Source organism: Podarcis tiliguerta (assembly GCF_965153285.1).
Source record: "Podarcis tiliguerta genome assembly, chromosome: 13".
Lineage (NCBI taxonomy): Eukaryota > Metazoa > Chordata > Lepidosauria > Squamata > Lacertidae > Podarcis > Podarcis tiliguerta.
Window position 1 is genome coordinate 4949923 of NC_139546.1, and position 16527 is coordinate 4966449.

The window sequence follows — 16527 nt, forward strand, 5'->3', positions numbered from 1 at the left end:
ATCTGGAATACAGAGAGGGAAGGTCTGGGGAAGTCGCAGAAACAAGTTAATGTAAAGAAGATAAGGGGATAACAATGGTTTTTAATATTTTTATTTTTTATTTTTCTTATATTTTTTGTTGTATGGTGTTTGCATGTTGTTGTATTTTCCTTTTTGTTCTGTTTGCTTAGTTGTATTCAGTGGCGTAGCGTGGGTTGTCAGTACCCGGGGCAAGGCAAGTAATTTGCGCCCCTTAACCCGTGGATTTGCGCCCCCTAACCCGTGGATTTGCGCCCCCTAACCCTAACCCCCAGATGTTGCGCCCGGTGCGGCCGGCCCCCCCTGCACCCCCCACGCTACGCCACTGGTTGTATTGTGTTCTTTTTTTCTGTTCACTTATTGTAAAATCTAATAAAATATTATATATAAAAAAAAGAATATTGGGTTGGAAGGTACCAAGGGAGCCTGGAACTCTAGTTGTTTTTCGGTTTTTTACATTTTGAATAAGGACAGAAATATGGGACAATGGTGTCGTTATAGTTACAGACAGCAGAGGTCACTATTAGCATTAGATAGAATTAATAACAGGTTTTAATTCACTTTTCTCAGCACCCTGATGCAGTCAGATTCAGAGAAACCTGAGCAGGTATAGCAGGTTTTTTGTGTAGTTTTTTTTTCTAATGGTGCCAATACCTTCAGGCGCTTCTGACTCCAGGAAGAGCAACATTTTCTCACTCTGAAGTTCCCACAAAAGGCATTAGAATGGTCAACAGCCCTTCATGAGAGTCTAAAGACTTGGGGATTGGAATACCAGATCTGAGAGCCCTCTTCAGACTTTGTCATCAAAATAGAGTGGGGCTTCAGGGATGTGTGTCCAGCCATATCCCCACACTGGGCAATTCCTCCGGACTCCTTGTGTGATTACAATGAACTTTTGTGCAGGAGGTCTTTTGTGTATTCATGGATGTTCCCTGCATTATTTAGTTTTTTATTATATATAAAAAAATCAGTTTTAAAGGTGAATGAGCAAGAGATTGTGGAAATAAAGCACACATCAGTAAAAAGAACAAAGACTCGGGTCACTGTTTGTACAAGTATGAATATGTAAAGGAAGTATGGTGGGTAGGAGCAAGTTAATGGAGTCTAACAGAAGATTAGAGTCAGGCTTCATGTTAAGGAATCTCTCCAGAAGGATTCCTGATATCCTGGCGGATGCAAATACCATCGACAGAAGAGTTAATAAAAGAAAATAAAGGGGGGGGGGAGGAATAGTCGTCTATCAGCAAGTTAGTTAGTTCTTACTGCTATAGTTTTCTAGCTTAGAAGAGAGTTTAAGGATGAGATAATTATGCTTTTATAGATAGTTTATTACTGTTTTATTATGTAATTTTAATAATACTTAATGTTTATATAGTGCCTTAGAGCATCCAAAGAGGACCACATACACATCATCTCTGTAATAGCAGCCCTGCAAATGATATGGCAGCATTACAATCATCCCTGTTGAACTTCAGGCACTCAGCAAAGACCTTTCCATTTCAGCAGGCAAAAATCAAGCAGAAAAATCAAACAAAACCTCAACAACACTCCCAGCTGTGATATTGTAAGACCAGCTTTTCTCAACCTTAGGTTTCCAGATGTTGGTGGCCTACAACTCCTGTCATCCATGGCCAGCAGGGGCAGCACTCAGGAATGATGGGAATGGTAGTCCAGTAACATCTGGGAACCCAAGGTTGAGAGAAGCTGCTATAGACTAGTATAAGGGAAAAGTCCCTGTGGAAGGAGATTTAGTTACTCTGTCCCCCTTCATGTGTGTGAGATGTCTTATTTCGTTGCACAGGAGATTTACCTCTTTCTCCTTGATGTCACAGCACCACAAATCTGCTTAAAGTCATTTGTTTCCCGGGCAGTTGTAACAGATGGATGGAAAATAGAGGATCTAAAAAGTAATATTGTAAGCAGAGAATTCTGCAGAGTGAGATGGCAGTTTTCCACCCTACCACTAAAAAAAAGTTCATGAAGGTCTTAAAGGGAATTTTGTCAGAAAGTTGGGAGCGTTTGCATTGTATCAAATGGAAAAAAAATGAGCATGCTCCCCAGATTACCTGTTTGTACAACATGTCACTAGACTGTAAATTTCTTGAAGTCGCCAGGTGCCAAGATCTGCAGATCCATAGAATGCACATAGAGTACTATCAAAGAACAGTATGTTCTGTTTTGCTTTCCTCACCGGGTTACTATTTTGTCAGTTTTTCCTGCCTTATTGTTCTCACATGGAGATGCTCAACTTTTTCTGGGTGTTATAAGCCTCTCAGGCTTTTTTTATGAATGTTATTCTCCCAGGGCTCTTTGCTGTAAAGGAAAAGCTCATAATCCACCTGAAACGACTGAGTCCCATTGATATCAATACAACAAGGTTTAGCACAGTCCTAAGCAAGTTTACTTAGTGGTACGGCCCACTGTGTTCAATAGACTTACAACCAAGGTAAGTTGTTGCAACTAAATCAAGCCTGGTCACAAGCATTTCAATAAGATACAACAAATGTTAGCTGGATTGGAGCCAAAATAAATAATACATTTGGCAAGCCTTTGCTATGTTCTTGTTTTACCTTAACATAAAATGAGATTTTTTTAATGCGACCTGTATTTGTTTTTCTGATGTTTTTGAAACCTATCCTGGGATGACTTGGTGAAGGGCAGGCTATAAATGTGATAAATAAAGGTGCATATGGGTACAATCCTGTGCCAAAGGGCAGAATCCCAGAAAGAGCAGTGGTAAAGGGATCTAGCTCATGCACCAGGAGGCAAAGCCCATAAGTAAAGGGGTGCAGCCTATAGAAACCACCTAATCTATCTAATAATAGCAATAAACACATACATGATACCTGACCAACATAGATCATGTTTATTTTGTCACGACTCCAGAAGTGAATAATCCAAAAAGGTGTACCTAGCTGCAGCTTATATGTATAAAGCATATACAGTGGTGCCCCGCAAGACGAATGCCTCGCAAGACGGAAAACCCGCTAGACGAAAGGGTTTTCCGTTTTTCGATGCGCTTCGCAGGACGAATTTCCCTATGGGCTTGCTTCGCAAGACGAAAATGTCTTGCGAGTCTTGAGAATTTTTTTCGCTCCCCACCCCCTTTTTCTAAGCCGCTAAACCGCTAATAGCCTTTTAGCAGCTAATCCGCTAATCCCTTAAGCCTTTAATAGCCGCTAATAGTCGCTAAACCACTAATAGCGCTAATCCGCTAAGCCGCTAATAGGGTTGCTTCGCAAGACGAAAAAAGCACTAGACGAAGAGACTCGCGGAACAAATTAATTTCGTCTTGCGAGGCACCACTGTATAGGCAGCATATTACTCAGGAATAAAGTACTTAGAACACTAAAGCCCCCCAGCCCAGATGGCATTATGCCAGAAATGCTAAAATCATAGTTGGGTTTGTGGGCGCCTTTCTTAGCCTCTCTGTATCCACATAGAGGAGACTGGTTACATCCCAAGGGAATGGGGAACAGCCATAATAGTTCCATTCTATAAAAAGGGCAATAGAGGGGACACATCAAACTATTGGCTGATTAGCTTACTAAGTGTGATTAGTAAACTTTACACAAAGCACCTACTTAAAAAGTTTACTGAAGTGTTAGAAAATGAAGACATTCTGGCAATAGAACAAGTGGGCTTTAGACCCGGAAGGTCCACAACAGATCACTGCCTAATGCTACAACACCTCATGTTGTTGTTGTTTAGTCGTTCAGTCGTGTCCGACTCTTCGTGACCCCATGGACCAGAGCACGCCAGGCACTCCTGTCTTCCACTGCCACCCGCAGTTTGGTCAGATTCATGTTTGTAGCTTCGAGAACACTGTCTAACCATCTCGTCCTCTGTCGTCCCCTTCTCCTTGTGCCCTCCATCTTTCCCAACATCAGGGTCTTTTCCAGTGAGTCTTCTCTTCTCATGAGGTGGCCAAAGTATTGGAGCCTCAGCTTCAGGATCTGTCCTTCCAGTGAGCACTCAGGGCTGATTTCCTTAACAATGGATGCGTTTGATCTTCTTGCAGTCCATGGGACTCTCAAGAGTCTCCTCCAGCACCATAATTCAAAAGCGTCAATTCTTCGGCGATCAGCCTTCTTTATGGTCCAGCTCTCACTTCCATACATCACTACTGGGAAAACCATGGCTTTTACTATACGGACCTTTGTTGGCAAGGTGATGTCTCTACTTTTTAAAATGCTGTCTAGGTTTCATAGAAAAATATAAATCAGGAGAGCAGGTCTCACTCTGCGCTGCCTTCGTAGATCTAAAAGCAGCCTTCGACACAGTCTCCAGAACTAGACTCTGGGATAGACTTCAGGGTACCACCATAGACAGAAGGCTCCTGTTTTTAATCCAGGCAGTTCATGCAAATACGGCTCTTAGAGTCAGGTGTAGCCTCCCAGGACACCTAACAGACCCCATTAAAACTTTTAAGGGAGTCAGGCAAGGGTGCCTATTGGCCCCTCTTCTATGTAATTTCTATTTTAATAATATTTTAATACAAGCTGGTCTTTGACCATAATAATAAATTATTATTATTATTACTTAGAACACATTTACTCATCTTACAGATAGAAATCCTACAATATTTAATGTAATTACAGTGGTGCCCCGCAAGACGAATGCCTCGCAAGACGGAAAACCCGCTAGACGAAAGGGTTTTCCGTTTTGGAGGTGCTTCGCAAAACGAATTTGCTATGGGCTTGCTTCGCAAGACGAAAATGTCTTGCGATTCCTGGGGTCCCCCCCCCTTTTTCCCAAGCCCCTAAGCCGCTTAACAGCTGTTAGCTAAGCCGCTTGACAGCTGATGGCTAAGCCGCCTAACAGCTGATCTAAGCCGCTTATCAGCTGATCTAAGCTGCTAATAGCCTTTTAGCAGCTAATCCGCTAATCCCTTAAGCCTTTAATAGCCGCTAATAGCCTTTTAGCAGCTAATCCGCTAATCCCTTAAGCCTTTAATAGCCGCTAATAGCGCTAATCCGCTAATGGGCTTGCTTCGCAAGACGAAAAAACCGCAAGACGAAGAGACTGGCGGAACGGATTCTTTTCGTCTTGCGAGGCACCACTGTATTAATAATGCTTAATAGCAGAAGGTTTAGCAAACTACAATGTGTGAAATGTCCAGGACTTTTTTTCAGCCAAAACTCAGGTCCAGCACCATTCAGGTGGGTGTCATTGCCATTATAAGAGAACAAGGGAGGTGTTCGTGGTGGGTTCCGGCTCCTCTTTTTCTAAAAATAAAAAAAAGCACCAGAAATGCCAGTGTGCAAGACCAAACCTTGTGTCCCTGTTGGGCCTGCATCATATCCAAAGAGCCCTTTAAAGCTCTTTGAAACATTATTTAAACAAGAAACATCTCCTGTGCACATGTAAATGGCATCTGCTGCATTTTGCAGGAAAGACATTTTAAAAGGCCCATAAAAGAGAAAGAGACCTTTTATTGGGAAACCGGACTGCATGAAGGAAACAATTCTCCAGAACTGGATAACCCAGACAGCAGTTAACAACCATTTCCCAGCTCCAGGGAAAGTCACAAATTAATCTGTGCAGTGCATGAGTCACGTGACTGACACATTGCTGAGAGTTTTGTGGCTTAATCCTGGGACCCCCTAGAGGAGGATGGGATTGCAGTGATAATTTATTAAATGGACACGAATGAAGAGAAACTCTTAACAGAAGCAGGAATGGTGAAATTGCACTATTAATGCTTGCCTTCAGTACTCAGATTTTCTTGATAATAGAGCTATTGAGTGCAATCCAGCTAAATTTAGGCATGTCTAAGTCCCTTTTGATTTCAGCTGGAGAAAAAAGTACATGCTTTAGACTACAATCCTAGGCAAACGTACTTTAGAACTATTATTATTATTATTATTATTATTATTTCAGTTTATACACCACCCTATATGCCTGCTTCTTGGGAGAAAAGCAATGACAAACCTAGACAGCATTTTAAAAAATAGAGACATCACCTTGCCAACAAAGGTCCGTATCGTTAAAGCTATGGTTTTCCCAGTAGTGATGTATGGAAGTGAGAGCTGGCCCATAAAGAAGGCTGATCACCGAAGAATTGATGCTTTTGAATTCTGGTGCTGGAGGAGACTCTTGAGAGTCCCATGGACTGCAAGAAGATCAAACCTCTCTATTCTTAAGGAAATCAGCCCTGGGTGCTTGCTGGAAGGACAGATCATGAAGCTGAGGATCCAATACTTTGGTCACCTCATGAGAAGAGAAGACTCCCTGGAAAAGACCCTGATGTTGGGAAAGATGGAGGGCACAAGGAGAAGGGGACGACAGAGGACGAGATGGTTGGATGGTGTTCTCGAAGCTACCAGCATGAGTTTGACCAAACTGCGGGAGGCAGTGGAAGACAGGAGTGCCTGGCGTGCTCTGGTCCATGGGGTCACGAAGAGTCAGACACAACTAAATGACTAAACAACAACAAAAATACCCGGAGGTCTCAACTAGACCCATTGCTCATAGCAGAGTCTCGTTAGACATGAAATTCAGCATACAATTAGCAAATTCACAATTCCCCTTTTAAGTAAATAGCAGCTGCAGGGCCCACCCTCAACTTGCAGATAGTGAGGATGAAAAAAGGCAGGGTTTAGTGTGGAGAGGGAAGCAGCAGTGCGGCCTAGAAGCAAAGCAGCAAGCAGAGAGAGAAAGAGAGACCAGACCTCTGCTGGAATCCCAAACTGTTGATATGGGAGAAGCAAGACCCTTTTGGGGTGTTAATGTTGTGAACCCTTCCATTGTAGGCTCAGGTTGTTTATATGTGCAAATAAACCATATATCGTAAAGACGCCACAGTCTCTGCTGTGCCTTATTCCCAAAAGTAAACATGAACCCTGGGTAAGCACCTGGGACACCTGGGGTGGCGTAACAGTATTTACATTAATGGCTTTAATAAAAGTTGTATATTATTTTTTACTGTGGTATTTATTCTCTATTTTCATCATGGTCTCCAGATTCACCAAAAAGCACGCTGCAGCCTACCATTTACAGTACTGCCCCAGACTTAGTGTGTATTTATAAATGTATTTTTTTATTTTTTTTATTTAAAGTTTTTTATTTATACAACAAGAAAAACAAACAAACAAAAAACACAAATACCAAATTATACACAAATTACAAAAATAACCATAGACACATAATATTCTTAGCAAACAATAAAACATCTATTGGTCTTAACACTAAAGACCCAATCTCCCGTCTATTCCATACTTCAAATTCATATTTCTTATTGCCAATACACATTTTTTTAAAAATTAAACTTATTCTCATTAAATCTAATTTCTTATATCTACCTTACAACTATTACTGAAGTTCCTCGAATGCTGCAACAGAATTTAAACTACTATATTTATTTTTCAGATATTCTTTGAAAACCTCCCATTTAGAAACAAATTCCTGTTTTGATTTATTCTTTATTTTTTCTGATAAACTAATTCAGCATATTCTGTCAGCTTTTGGATCCAATCTTGATTAGAGGGGATTTCATTACTCTTCCATTTTGCTGCTTGGTGTGTATTTATAAATTGATTTCATTTTGTAATAGAAATTGAAGAATGGCTTGCCCCTTCAGCACCAGAGCAAGGAACTGCAGCAGAAAATTCAAAGGGTCTTTCGTCACTGTGCAAATTTCTCTCCATGCTCACACATAGGTTTGTTGGATGCAGCCTCCGGAGGACAACCGCAGCCCATGAATTTTCATTCCAAAGTACTCCAACCATCCTTACTTGAGACAGCCAATGCAGAATAAGCAAACCAGCATATTGGTGTAACCCAGTAATGTTTAAACAAGCAGCTAGTTTTATCAAGAGTAACTAACACACAGTAACTAACTTCAGTCCCCTTGATTTCTACAGGTGTACTAAGTCTGGATTAACCCGTAAACACGCTGATTCTATCTGTAAAATAGCTATGAAGAACAAAGTCATCAGCACATTTTTGCAAATGGATGCCCAGAAGCTTTCTGACTGGCTGTGTGAACAGAAGCCAGTAGTTTATTTGTTATAAGTTATCAGGTTACCAAAGGGCCAAAGAAATTTGCCATGAAATTAGGATAAATCATAAGGTTGACTCAGCAACTTGCTTTTAGATAATGGCAATAGTGCCATTCTCAAAATGCTTATTCTAGAGTTACAGTAGTCTTACTATCATTGTAGAGGAAATGGTAAGAAGATCGTGACCTCAAGGTCTTTGGTAAAGAGCATTGAAATAATAATGTCTATAAAAAGCATCTGTATTCCAGATGTGGTTGCAGCTTTTTACTCTTGTATTAATTGTAGGTAGTTATCCCCCCCCCCCCCCAGATCTGAGATGGGGGACTTGGGAGTGAAATTACAAAGGCTCAGGTTTGAGAATTAATGTATGTCCTTTTGTTACAAATTCTCACATTAGATATACCGTATTTTTCGCTCTATAAGATGCACCAGACCACAAGACGCACCTAGTTTTTGGAGGAGGAAAAGAAGAAAAAAAAATATTCTGAATCTCAGAAGCCAGAACAGCAAGAGGGATCGCTGCGCAGTGAAAGCAGCAATCCCTCTTGCTGTTCTGGCTTCCGGGATAGCTGCGCAGCCTGCATTCGCTCCATAAGACGCACTCACATTTTTCCTTTTTAGGAGGGAAAAAGTGAGTCTTATAGAGCAAAAAATACGGTATATAATGTACCCATCTGAGAAGTTGTAGCAACAAAGGGAAACCCAGAAGTAAAATAATGTTGTATGTCTGACCTACCTTTCTTTCGGGGGCTTTGAGGAAAGCAGAAAAATCATTTGACAGCAGGGCTTTCTAATAAAATGTTGAGTCACAAACACTGGCCAATAAATATTATTCCCAAGACCCCTTCACTGGGGGAAAAATAGACCAGTTGGTTAAAGTTGATATTGGAAGATATAAATTGTAATGACAGTGCACTAATTGTTAAAGGTAAAGGTACCCCTGCCCGTACGGGCCAGTCTTGACAGACTCTGGGGTTGTGCGCCCATCTCACTCAAAGAGGCCGGGGGCCAGCGCTGTCCGGAGACACTTCCGGGTCACGTGGCTAGCGTGACATCGCTGCTCTGGAGAGCCAGAGCCGCACACGGAAACGCCGTTTACCTTCCCGCCAGTAAGCGGTCCCTATTTATCTACTTGCACCCGAGAGTGCTTTCGAACTGCTAGGTTGGCACGCGCTGGGACCGAACAACGGGAGCGCACCCCGCCACGGGGATTCGAACCGCCGACCTTTCGATCGGCAAGCCCTAGGCGCTGAGGCTTTAACCCACAGCGCCACCTGCGTCCCATCAGCACTAATTGTTGGAACTGTCTAAAAGGACCTTGCAGCATATAAATGAGTTAATAAATACAATAAAATAATGACAGTGAATAGATGTTGAAATTTTCCTGGTTTACTGAATAAAAAAAATGACGATTGTATGATATAATATGAAAATAGATAAAATAAGCTTCATAAATATCCCACTTTGGGGATGTAAGGAAATGCTTTCTTTCAAATGCTTACCCATCACTGCCCTCCCATGTACTCAGACATAAGCGCCATTGGTTTTAATTAAATTTACTGCCAAATCAATATGTTTAGGATAGTAGCTTTAATATGAAAGTGGAACATTTATTTTCCTTTGTTGAATCTTGGAGGCCTTCGTCCGTTTAACTGCAGGCCAAAGTCCACTGATTTCTGTTGGGATCTGGTTTAAAGATCATGGGGGGGACGGGACCCTGCTTCATTTTCTCATCTGTCAAAATACTACGCCGTGTATCAGAGAAGTGATCTGATGCTATTCTGCTTCTTTATTGCTGCCTCCGGCTATTTACTTTCCGTAAATCTCTTTTGCTCACCATGTATTTAATCAGTGGCATAATAATAAAAATTCCAATGAGCAAGATGCCTACTGCATTATTAGGCCTCTTGAAATTCCCTTACTTATGCTCTGTTCAAGTTTATTCAAGTCATAAAATTAGAGGTCATTGTGACTGTTTAAAAGCATTCTCTACTTCACTATAATGTTTACTATTGTTCATGCATTTACTATTTTAGTTCAAATATTAGAGAAGCAAGAAGGTTTGCATATGTACCCTATAAAAACAGAAGGGGAGATACACTCTCTTCCTTCAGCACAGCAGTGGTTGCAAGAGTTGATGCAGTTTCCTAAGGCTGATTCCCATGTGTGAAGAAGCAACAGAATTCTGCGTGATCAAATTTGCTCTGTGCCGAAGTGTTCCCCTTCGTCACAATGCTTATTTATTTGTGACTTATTTTATCATGACTTCATCATTGCCATCAACCTTATTACAGTCAATGGCCTAGAAATTATATGAAACAATATATCTCCTTGAAACTAAGGAGAAAAAAGCAATTAAAAAAAATAAACAGTTGAACCAAAATGAGAAAAAATATTGCCAAATTTGTGTGGTATTGAACTAAGTCCTGCTCAGAGTAGATCCACTGAAATGAACGAACCTAACTTAGTCATGCCACTAATTTCAGTGGGTCTAGAGTACAATTTACGTTGAATAATCATTTAATATAAGGGCTTCAATACCATAGCTGTCAAGTGTCCCTTCTTTGAAGGGACAGTCCCTTATTCCAGCGCCATGTCCCGCTGCTGTCCTTTATTGATAGATGTCCCTTAAATGATGTCCCTTAAATTTCAAAGGAAGCAGCTCCTCTCCCTCCCTCCCTGCCGGCCAGGGAGGAGGGAGGCTCCAACTGTGTTGCTTGGCTGTGTTACTCACCCAATAAGAAGTCTAAGAACAACTGGGGGGTGGAGCCTGCATGCCTTGTGTGTGGCTAGTTAATGCAAGCTGAGGGGGTTTTTGAATGCTGAACGCCATTTTGTTGCACGTGCTGCTGCAAACTTTGCAGTGCAAAGCCAGGCCGGGGAGCCATCTTAAGTTGAGGCTGCATAGGCCTTGTGGTGCATGTGATTCAGATTCTATTCAGTTGAACCTCTGGTTACAAAGTTGGTTGGACAGTGGTCTCGAAGCTATCAGCATGAGTTTGACCAGACTGCAGGAGGGCAGGAAGACTGGAGTGCCTGGAACAGGTGAGGCCGCAGGTCACTTATTTTGGCTGTTGGTCCCTTATTTTCAAGGCTGCTGGCCCCTTATTTTCAAATCTGTAAGTTGACAGCTATGTGCAATACCATTGTGCACATATTTGCCATTTGCCCCGTTATTGTATCCTTGTCTTTGGGCATCTTTAATATTGACATCTTGCTTTAATCTGTTCATGGTTTTGTCTACTTAAACCACTGCCTGACTCTGGTTTTGTTTCAGTTAACTCTACAAAACGTTCCTCGATTGAAATGTTTCTAGGATAAAGATGGGCGTAGCTGATAATGTGACAAATATGGTCATGGTAAGAAACATCTGGATTTACAATCAGGTAGCAATGATTACACTCTTTTTCTAATCGTATAAATTATCTCACCATGACTACTTCCCCCCAACAATGGGAGGAAATCATTTTGTATTTTATGTAAAATATGTAGAAAGGCAGTTTTATGACAACTGCACTAAATTATAGCTAATCAATTCAATGAGATTTAGAGAAAGTTCCATGTTTGGTTTGCCAGCAATTCCTGTACATCCCCTAAGAGTAATATTATTTTTTGCACAAACAGAATGTCAAAATAACATTCAAAATGTGTGACCATTTCTCTTTTTCTTTCTGAATTGCCTTTTATAGGGAATCATCAATAAATTTACCACTTTCAATTTTATTTTCTAAGTTCTTCCATTAAAAAACCACATTTGGATCCAATCGGGTTCAAATGCTTCCAATTATTGAAACCCTTTGATTTACTGCAGATATTTAAATAGGCTCCAGGAACATTTGTCACAAACAATACACAACACAAGCATAATTTTAGGATCAACAACTTTGCTGTTAGTATCTTACCATGAAATTTGCAGCCATTTTCCGGCTCCAGTTTATGAAAATGGTCAGGTTCTGGTCTCCCTTCATTTCTTTCACTAATTTCTCACCAGAGGAACTTAGAACTCCGCTCCCCAGGTAAACCAACCTGGACCCCGTGATCATTAACTGAGACAATTCTTTGTGTAGCCTCTTCCACTTGCCTGGCGCCTTCATTTGATATCTTTAGGCGCCAGGCGAAAACATTTCTCTATAACCAGCTATTTAACATTCTATTGCCTTTTAAATGTGTTAAATGGAGGGCGGGTTATTGGTTTGTTTTGAATTTGTTGGGATGAAAGGCAGTATACAAATTTAATTAATCAATTAATTAATTAATAACAATAGACCACTTTCTGTTTCCTTTTCTTCATGGAGAGATATATTATCCTGAACCTTCTTAAGTTTCCAGATTTTCTTTCTTTAAAGGTAAAGGGATCCCTGACCATTGGGTCCAGTCGTGACCGACTCTGGGGTTGCGGAGCTCATCTCGCTTTATTGGACTTAGTCATGTGGCCAGCATGACTAAGCCGCTTCTGGCGAACCAGAGCAGCGCACGGAAACGCCGTTTACCTTCCCGCCAGAGCGGTACCTATTTATCTACTTGCACTTTGACATGCTTGCAAACTGCTAGGTTGGCAGGAGCAGGGACTGAGCAATGGGAGCTCACCCCGTTGCGGGGATTCGAACCACTGACCTTCTAATCGGCAAGTCCTAGGCTCTGTGGTTTAACCCACAGCGCCACCCGAATCCCTGGCTCAGGCTGTACATATGTGTAAATAAAACAGTCTGTGCCTCATTTCCGGAAGGAAACACAAACCTTTGGAATGTCACACTGCTTGGAGATGGAGGGTGGCATTCAACAAGAGGATGAAACAACCGTTCTGACTGGGAAAAAACCACATTCTTTACTTCTTAATCTTATTGGTGATATTCACAAGAGAAATAGCAAGCTGATGGAGGTTTGCTGAGGGTAGCTGGTGCCTTCAGATGACACAGAACAGCTGCACTTCTTGGCCTTATGTCTGCCTGCTGTTCTAATTGGGAAAGAGTCTAATAAAACTCAGAAGGAAAGATATTTTCCCTATAAAGGTATAGTTTGAATTTTGGCACAAAAAAGCAACAACTTTCTGCTATTGACCCAGCTGGAAAGAGTGAATAAATTCATCAATCCACAGTATATAATACGGTACATTTAGCTCCAAACTAAAAGAGACAGCCTATTGCTGACTAAATAGCATAACTATTTCTGAACTATGCACTCTTACTTGAGAGCAAGTTCCATTGAACATCGACTTGTGTGATAAATGGGAAAAATAATAATGTGTACAATGGGGGGTTTGCAGTTTCTGTATCCTACTCTTTTTTTTTTTGTTACATCTCAAATTCCTTTTCCAAATTTTCTCTCCCCCCCCTCTTTTTACGGTAAATACAGCATTGTTTGATTTTAAGCACCGCTTTCAGCTTTTGTGTGTGGATCCACAGGGAAAAAATTCCAGAGATTTCCCCTCCTTTTCCCCTTCCCTCTCCATCCCACCCCATGCTTCTCAGTACTTTGGAGCCAGCTCAGTGGACAGCCACTGCTGTCCCCTTGCTGGAATACCCATTCTGCAGCCAGTGATCAATGAAGGCTGCAGTCCTAAGTACATTTCCTTGGGAGAAAGATCTACTCAAAGCAATGGGACTTTATTCTGAGTAAACATCAGAGCAAGTTGTTCTGTTGGTCTTGGCCAGTGATCCTCAACACGTATACAATTGTTGTTGTTGTTTAGTCGTTCAGTCGTGTCCGACTCTTCGTGACCCCATGGACCAGAGCATGCCAGGCACTCCTGTCTTCCACTGCCACCTGCAGTTTGGTCAGATTCATGTTTGTAGCTTCGAGAACACTGTCTAACCATCTCGTCCTCTGTCGTCCCCTTCTCCTTGTGCCCTCCATCTTTCCCAACATCAGGGTCTTTTCCAGTGAGTCTTCTCTTCTCATGAGGTGGCCAAAGTATTGGAGCCTCAGCTTCACGATCTGTCCTTCCAGGGCTGATTTCCTTAAGAATGGATGCATTTGATCTTCTTGCAGTCCATGGGACTCTCAAGAGTTTCCTCCAGCACCATAATTCAAAAGCGTCACTTCTTCGGCGATCAGCCTTCGTTATGGTCCAGCTCTCACTTCCATACATCACTACTGGGAAAACCATAGCTTTTACTATACGGACCTTTGTTGGCAAGGTGATGTCTCTACTTTTTAAAATGCTGTCTAGGTTTGTCATTGCTTTCCTCCCAAGAAGCAGGCGTCTCTTAATTTCGTGGCTGCTGTCACCATCTGCAGTGATCATGGAGCCCAAGAAAGTAAAATCTCTCACTGCCTCCATTTCCTCCCCTTCTATTTGCCAGGAGGTGATGGGACCAGTGGCCATGATCTTCGTTTTTTTGATGTTGCGCTTCAGACCATATTTTGCGCTCTCCTCTTTCACCCTCAATAAAAGGTTTTTTAATTCCTCCTCACTTTCTGCCATCAAAGTTGTGTCATCTGCAGATGACACGTATACAATTAGAGTGCATTTAAAAATTAAGGCGCCATGGTGGAGGCAACTATTCTATGCCACTGGATCAGGGTGGCCCAGTGCAGGATCGATCCCCTCCTTTTTGTAGAGCCAGCAGATGAGCAGTGAAATCATCACAAGAGAGGAAGCCAAGGAACACGGCTGAAAGCCATGGAGGGCACCCCAGAATCATCACCGTTGCCCAGAGACCAGAGTTCTACTCCAGAGTTCTGACTTACAGAAGACCTTTCCACTGCGAAGAGCTGTTGGCCCACAGGACATGCCGAGTGCAGAACAGAGCCAAATGTGGGCCAACTGGCATTTAGTTTGCTATGGCTTATAGCAGGGGTGGACTTTGGCACCCTGAGGCACAAAACTGGGCGACCCCCAAATCTTTCTTATTTTCACAATAATGCCTTTTGGAACAGAGTTCAAGCAAAGTCTTGCTTTCTGTTCTGTGCATGCTCTCAAATGCATTATTTTGTGCCCCCTCGGCTCAGCACCCTGTGTGGGTGAACCATTCACACTACTCTAAATTTAGTGCTAAATTTAGCCTGTAGGACTTGCCAATCAGAAGGTCAGCGGTTCGATTCCCTGCGACGGGGTGAGCTCCCGTTGCTCGGTCCCTGCTCCTGCCAACCTAGCAGTTCGAAAGCACATCAAAGTGCAAGTAGATAAATAGGTACCGCTCAGGCGGGAAAGTAAACGGCGTTTCCGTGCGCTGCTCTGGTTCGCCAGAAGCGGCTTAGTCATGCTGGCCACATGACCCAGAAGTTGTATGCCGGCTCCCTCGGCCAGTAAAGCGAGATGAGTGCTGCAACCCCAGAGTTGGCCACGACTGGACCTATTGGTCAGGGTTCTCTTTATCTTTACCTATAGCCTGTATGTTCCAAGAGCAGAACAAGACAGCCTGTTTACTTCAGTGCTGACACTGATCAGGGCAATGGATAACTGAGTCATCACATGGTTTACAAAAATGCCTTATGGCTTTTCCTGTCCCAAACTGGGATCGGTACTAAAACCTCCTGCAGCAAATTCCTTGAGGATGCTGGTACTTTGCAAATGAAGGAGAGGTGGGCGAAAGGATTCCAGACCCTCTATCGCGGGGCAATGAAATGTGACAACTCAAGGCAGACTAGCTCACAGCCCACCTTTAGAAAACAGACCAGATACCTTTTGCCCCCTGTGGGAGGAATCATTCCTGAAGCATGGAAACAGATCTATCCAAGCAGTTTGGCAGCGCAAGGTTGGAAGGAGGTGGAAGCCCTGAGAGCAAAGGATGAAGATCATTTAGAGGTGGCGGCTGAATGACTTTTTTGAATCTTCGTCTCTGCTACCCCTTCTCTTCCTCTCTGCTCACTGCCACTCAGGCATCCAGAATGTGACTGTCCAAGATCCACTGGAGCTTGCCCCATGACTTTCAGGTGATGGCATTAAGCCCCATTGGAAATGGATTGCTGCCCTAGCAGCAGGCTGGTACTGCAAACTGCCTACCCTCCCTAGTGTGATGGCCTGGGAATCTGTTTCAGAAGCTGAACCTGAGGAGTCCCAGCCTGCACAGGAGTCCCCACCTCCAGGGCCGGCTGAGCCAGGGCTGGGGCTTGAACCTGAAGGGCCTGCACCTGTGCCGCATCCTCAGGAGCAGACACCAGATGTATGCACTCTGGCTCTGGAGGTGATTGAGGACCCATTGCCTGCAGGTGTGCCTCTCTCAGCCCTGTCAGGGGAAGGTGAAGCTGCCCCTGGGTCCAGTAACCCTCCAGCCTCTCCTGAGCTGCAGAGGCTCAGGGCAGAGAGGCAGAGGGAGCTAAGTTCTCTCAGGAGGAGTGCTCGCCTCCAGGCCAGGAGAGGCGAGTCACCTGTGAACCGGGGCCGCCCTAGGCCTCAGAGGAAATAAAGGCCAGCCAGCCCAGTCCCAGGTTGCGGGAGCAACATCGTTGGAAACCTGTTTCTGCCAGCACCCTGACCTGCTCTTCCGGAGTTCCCGACCACGCCTGGCTTCTTGCTTTGGACCCCGCTTTGCCCTTGGTGGACAGTCTCCAGACCCTTGACCCA

At 43.1% G+C, this 16527-nt stretch overlaps 1 long non-coding RNA gene across 3 annotated transcripts in view; it reads left to right on the top strand.

Annotated features, from left to right (window-relative positions):
* The first annotated feature begins 418 nt into the window (after positions 1-418).
* Positions 419-16527, top strand: part of LOC310661677 — a 37193-nt gene continuing 21084 nt past the window's right edge. Inside the window, exons 1-2 of one of the 3 annotated variants that reach the window (XR_014504044.1) lie at positions 419-2464; positions 11299-11407. This is a non-coding gene — a long non-coding RNA (uncharacterized lncRNA). Of the gene's footprint in view, positions 2465-7540; positions 8387-11298; positions 11408-16527 lie in introns of those variants that run through there. The other 2 variants (XR_014504045.1, XR_014504046.1) reach the window with 2 other exon arrangements.